Source organism: Monodelphis domestica, chromosome 7 (genome assembly GCF_027887165.1).
Source record: "Monodelphis domestica isolate mMonDom1 chromosome 7, mMonDom1.pri, whole genome shotgun sequence".
Taxonomy (NCBI): Eukaryota; Metazoa; Chordata; class Mammalia; order Didelphimorphia; family Didelphidae; genus Monodelphis; species Monodelphis domestica.
The window spans coordinates 270,889,463-270,895,644 of NC_077233.1; positions in this window are offsets into that span (position 1 = coordinate 270,889,463).

Sequence of the window (6,182 nt, forward strand, 5' to 3'; positions counted from 1 at the left end):
GCTTAACAACTTGCCCTTTGCAATAACAATTAGGAACTTTATGTAAAATTGAGATTTGAATTCTGGGCTCTATTCCCTAAGAGTCCTTGCTAGCTCCCAGAATGCCCTCTAATCTCACTGAACGAGAGCAAGATTTTATTTAAAGGGTCTTCCCCGTAGACAGTCGCTCTCTTGGACTTCTGTTTGGGGGCAGATGTGGCTCTTTCCATAATGTAGGTGAGATCTTGTCTAGGCCTCTGGCCTAGGCATTTGTTTTTTCTTACTTGTATATTCTTAAATTCTCAATCTTCAATAAACCTCTAAAAAATATAATACTCCTTGCAGAGAGAAACTAATTTCTACCTGCCTCAGTCTCCCCATATTCCTAAATTTTAATCTTAACAGTTGGAGACCTAATGGGAAAAAAAAAAACTCTCAATCTTCTGATTTCTTTTCTGATATTTAGTTCAACTTTTAATATCTAGTACCTAGAAATTTTTTTTGAGCCATATTACTCTGGCCAAGGTTTTTTTTTTTTTACCCTTGCAAAGCTGTCGATCAGCTCCTGCCTACCTGCTGCCTCCCGCTTCGGACAGCTGCTTCTCCAGGCCCCACCTTGGCTGCCGGCTCGGCCCTGCTTGTCTGCGCTCCGGCTCTGGCCCCAGCCCAGGACTTTCTCTTGCTCACCTGGCCCACCTGATTCAACCAAGATTGCAATCACCTGACGACCTGCCTGCCCAACAAACCCAGATCCTTGACGGGTAGAAGATTCAGCCCAAAGATTCAACTTTAACTTTGAAGGGGCAAATGGGTGGCTCAACAAACTGGGAGCCAGACCTAGAGACGTGGTCCTGGGTTAAAATCTGGCCTCAGATACTGCCCAGCTGTGTGGCCCTGAGCAGGTCGCTCAGACCCCATTGCTTAGCCCTTACCACTCTGCCTTCGGACAATAGACATTTAAATGGATAAACCCCCAAGGAACTTTGGAGAGACTAAAGGCTATATTCTAAGGCATTTCAGACTCCAATGGTTTATAAAAAAATCTCTGTATTCTATTGCATTGTTTTCTTTAAGATATAACTTTGTGATTTTAAGGCCATATATTACTGGATTCAATATTCTGTTACACTGAAGGTTGATTGAATATATTTTGAATGTACTGAGGTTTGACTACTGTTAAATTCTGTTTTTCCCCTATAACTGCACTGAACAAATATTATTGAATAAGCCCATATGAAAAAAAAAACAGCCTTTCTATTTTTGCCTTTGTAAATTGACATAGAGGATGGATGGTCTTCAGAACTGGTTATAATTGTATGAACAACCTTTGGAAAATTAATGTGCTAAATATCTCAAATGATTTTAAGGGTTTTTTTAATATGATTTTTGTAATTTTTTTAACAATCTCTGGTTATTTTGCCTGCCCTACCATGAGGTAAGGCCTATTCTAGTAGCTGAAGTGAAATACATTTTATAACCCCCAACCTTCCTGCATTTCTAAATATGTGAATGGAAGTTGGGCAGTTAATCTCAGGGCATTTGTATCCCTATAAGCCTCCAAAAAAAGGAGCACCCCTTTATTTATGCTCTTCAGCTCACTCCTTTACTTGCACCAGAATGATCTCTAGATTTCTTGATTATGTTCTAAACCCAAGATGAATTTTACTTTGTTTAAAAATATGTTTATTACCAAGGTTGAAAGATTGCTTTGATTGTAAAAACTTGTGACAAATATCCATCAATTCATAGATTTTTAAAAATGTCATACAGTAATTTATGTGAAATATGATAGTGTGTTTGTTTGCTATTGTAATTAATTGGGCTATTGAGAATTTTGGGGATATTGATACTACATATTTATACTACTGTATTTTTAAAAATGAAAAATTGTTAACCTTGTTCAATTCATTTGCCTTCTACTCACAGTGATCATGGCCAGATATTAGGAGGAAATGGATCTCATTTTTGGTGAGAACGCCTTGCATTTTATATTTTCTTAGCTGACACAGAGTGTCAATGATTATAAGCTACATTTTTTAATTTTTTAAAACTCTTATTATATTTTTCTTGCATGTGCAATATACTATTTGTTTTTTTTCTCTCCTTTTATATTTGAAGCACATGTCACCAGCATTAAGATTTTCTTTAACTTTTAGATTTTTCAGTACTACAAGTTTGAAATACATTTGTCAGAGCATGCCCAAAAAGCTTGTGACTATAAAAATGATGCCACTAATTATTTAAAAAATTATGGGACTTTGCTTAATGATTCTGTCTGATTCCAGGACAATATATATACAACAGAGCCATTGCACAGAGCCAAAGAAAAGCCAATCTACGATGGATTGATGCACTTCTAGGCCAATTCAAAGGTCTTGAACCTAGTGTGAAGACTCGAGGTTACTGTGTTTATCATTGCTAGACATAGACTTTCCTTGTGTCCACACTTACTCTGAAGATACTCACAGAGGAGTATCCCCAAACTTGGCTCCTACTTGGCTTCTATAATCTGGTCCCATTTCTGCCTCTCATAGTTTGGTACCTTTCTGTAGTCCTGGCTATTGACTGGGCAAATGCATCATTGCTTAGATCATTTTAATTGGGCCCTGATTGAAGGACCTGTTATCTTAACGGGGGGAATGTAAAAAAATATCATTATTTAAATTGTAAAGTTTAAATTCCTTTTGAGAAGAATTTTAGGTAAAGAAGATGCTACCTCTCTGAATCCAGAACTGAACTGTTGGAGAAGCCATCATGAAGAAGCCTCCAGACCACAAGCTGCACAAAATTGAACTTTGGGTGTGGTTGATTGAACATTTATTTGTATGTATACTTTCATGCCAAAGGGGACTGCCCCCTAACTGGATTTCTGTCAATGCGTCCAGTAATTATTGGTTTTGTTCTTTTTTTTCTCTTATCCTCAAATTATTGTAATCTTTAAATTGATTATGTTTTTATGATCCTTTGGGGAAGGACTTCTTCCCAGAGGATCAAATGAGGGGAATGTAAAATTGAGATTTGAACTCTGGACTCCATTCCCTAGGAGTCCTTGCTAGCTCCCAGAATGCCCTCTAATCTCACTGAATTCTCACCTGGGATGAGAGCAAGATTTTATTTAAAGGGCCTTCCCCCCATAGGCGGTCGCTCTCTTGGACTTCCGTTTGGAGGCAGACATGGCTCTTTCCATAATGTAGGTGAGGTCTTGTCTAGGCCTCTGGCCTAGGCACGTGTTTTTTCTTACTTGTATATTCTTAAATTCTCAATCTTCAATAAACCTCTAAAAAATATAATACTCATTGCAGAGAGAAACTAATTTCTACCTGCCTCAGTCTCCCCATATTCCTAAATTTTAATCTTTACACTTTACTAATAAGGACAATCAAATTCAGTCTTCAGATATCGGTTGGACTATAACCACTATAATCCTTTCCTCTTCTATGTTTTTTTTCCAGTTTTAAGAAATGTTGTTCAGATCTTTCATTAGTGTTCAACTTCATAACCCCATTTATGGTTTTCTTGGCAAAGACATGAAATGGTTTGCCATTTCCTTTTGTAGTCTCATTTTACTGGGGAGGTACTGAGGCAAATAGGATTAAGCAGCTTCTCTAGGCTGATATAGATAATAAGTTCCTAAAGTCAGATTTTAACTCAGGAAGAGGAGTCTTCTATTCTGTGGATTTCGCACTCATTCTACTGTGCCACTAGGAAATAAACATTATCTAATGTAAAGCTCTCCAACTTTATCTTTTGAAGTTGTCTACTGTATTATAATTAAATATTAATTAATATTAATGTTAATTAATGAAACATTTGCATTAATAAAAAGTATTCATACTAATGAATTAATATGATTTGAAAGAATGCATGACTAGATACATAAGCAAATAGTTTTCAAGTTTCCTTTATTGACAAGAAATTTAGTGAAGTCAATGTGAAAACATATAAAAGCAACTGATACAAAATTTGGAAGAATTATAACTTTCACACACTAATAACTGTATTTAGTTTGTTTGATTCGTTTTCAAGAATAAATTCTCTTGTCATAAATATATGATGGAGTGCCTAATTTAGAATAAAACAAACTAAACATTTTATTTCAAGTTCAATGACTCTCTGCTGTCTACAGAATTAAACCCAAACTTCTAAGACATACGAAATGCTGGGACAAGACCATCCAGTATGGAATGCCCACATTTAGCACAGTGTTTACCACATAGTAGGAGATTAATAAATGTTTCTCCCCCTCCGCCCCTTTTCTCTTCTATTTATACTTAGGTCTTCAAGGACAGGGACTATGTCTCGTATATTTTTATCCCCCAAAATTATAACATTGCATCATAAGCAGTAGGCATTAATAAATGATGACCAGTAACAGTCTACATTATTTCATGATAAAATTACAAGTTGGACATCTATGTAGAATAAGACACTGAAAAAATTTTTTTCTTCCATAAAACCTTATAAAAATTATGATCTCTGTATCACCAAAACTTATGTTTTGCACATATATTTATTCAATAAATATTTATTGAATGAATACAAATTACAAACATAATGATCCAGAAATTATTTTAGCTCAAGCTAATTTCATTCATTTCTTTTCCAAATTGCTATTTCCCTATTTCTCAATCTTCTCACTAGAATTAAATATTAGAATGATTTTTTTAAAGAAAAGTCATGGCACTAATTATCATTGCAACATGTCAAATATCTACAATAAGCAAAACCATGTTAAAAAATTTCAGACTCCCGAAGTAAAAAGAAAAAAAAATCACCATTGTCATTTACATACTACCTATCATCAAGAAGGTGTAGTAGATGCTTAACAATGCCTGAGTAGGAAAAAAATTAAGTGAACATAAAGTAGAATCACATGCTATTTAGGAATACCGATAGTCAATTACTGCTCAAAAATATTTCTGAGAAAAAGAGTTCCTGAATGTTTTCTGTTATCAATTCAAGGATAGTTTTTCCCTTTATTTATTCATTTGCTTTTGCAAGTATAAATCATTGAGTGATTTTTTTGTTATAAAAGAGATATATTAAATACTCCAAGATAGGATAGCTCAAATGGAAGAAAAAAAATCTGAATATCCAAAGTCTTTTCCTACTGCTGTTCTCATTAATGAAAAGAAGGTGGAGAGTAATGTATCCAACATTATTAGCCTGAAGAAAGCCATAACTTTATTCTTTCTTCAAACTTATTGTATTATATAAGGAAATTACAATGGGAAAAGGAATGCTTGTAATTCTCCTGATAGATTTATTTTTGTCATACCTACAATGTTCTACTCTATGACTTTTCATGTGATTACTCTCAGACAAGGCAGTGGATTCCTTAAAAAAATAGCTCATTCTAGAGGTAATTCACCATCTGGACAGAGTTCATCCAAAGGGAATTTCAGTAAAAGACTCTTAAGCCATTTTAGTCTTTGGATCCGCTTTTTGTTAGCTCTACATTCACCAGTATCTCCAATTCACAAATCAGTAGGCATCTTATTCAAAAGAATATTCTTTTTTCAAGCTTACCATATTACTTCTTATAGGAGTTATCTCTATGGGCTGTCTTCCAGAGAGAATTCTCTTTTTTTTTCAGCATTTAGTTTCCTCTCAACTAAGACTGATTTATCCTCTAAGCAATTGTCATCTCACTTTCTATATTATACTAAAATCTGTATTGTTATCAATATATGGAGGTGTCTGAGAGGAATGTGCCATTGATAAAGATCATCTATTTAAGATTTAGTATAGAAGCTATTATCAACCCCATTATATAGATAGTGAAACTAAGGCAAATAGCGGTTGAGTGGCTTGCCCAAGGTCATAGAACTAGTAAGTATCTTAGGTCAAATTTGAACTCAGGTTTCCCTAACTCCAGGTCCAGGATTCTATCTACTGTATCATCTATCTTCCTGCACATGAAAATATTATATTTATTTACATGGCTACTTAAATGACTTTAAAAGGATAAACAATGAACATAGCAGGACTGGGGAAAGTCACCACATGGCAAGAATGATTACAAAAGGCTTTTTGTAACACATGTATAACCCAGTGCAGTTGCTTGTCAGCTCTAGAAGTGAGGAGGGAAGAGAGGAGGGAGAAAAAATGAATCATGTAACCATGGAAAAATATTTAAAAATAAAATAAAACAAAAATAAAGTGGTGTGTAAACCTTAAAGTATTATTATAGCAAAATTCAT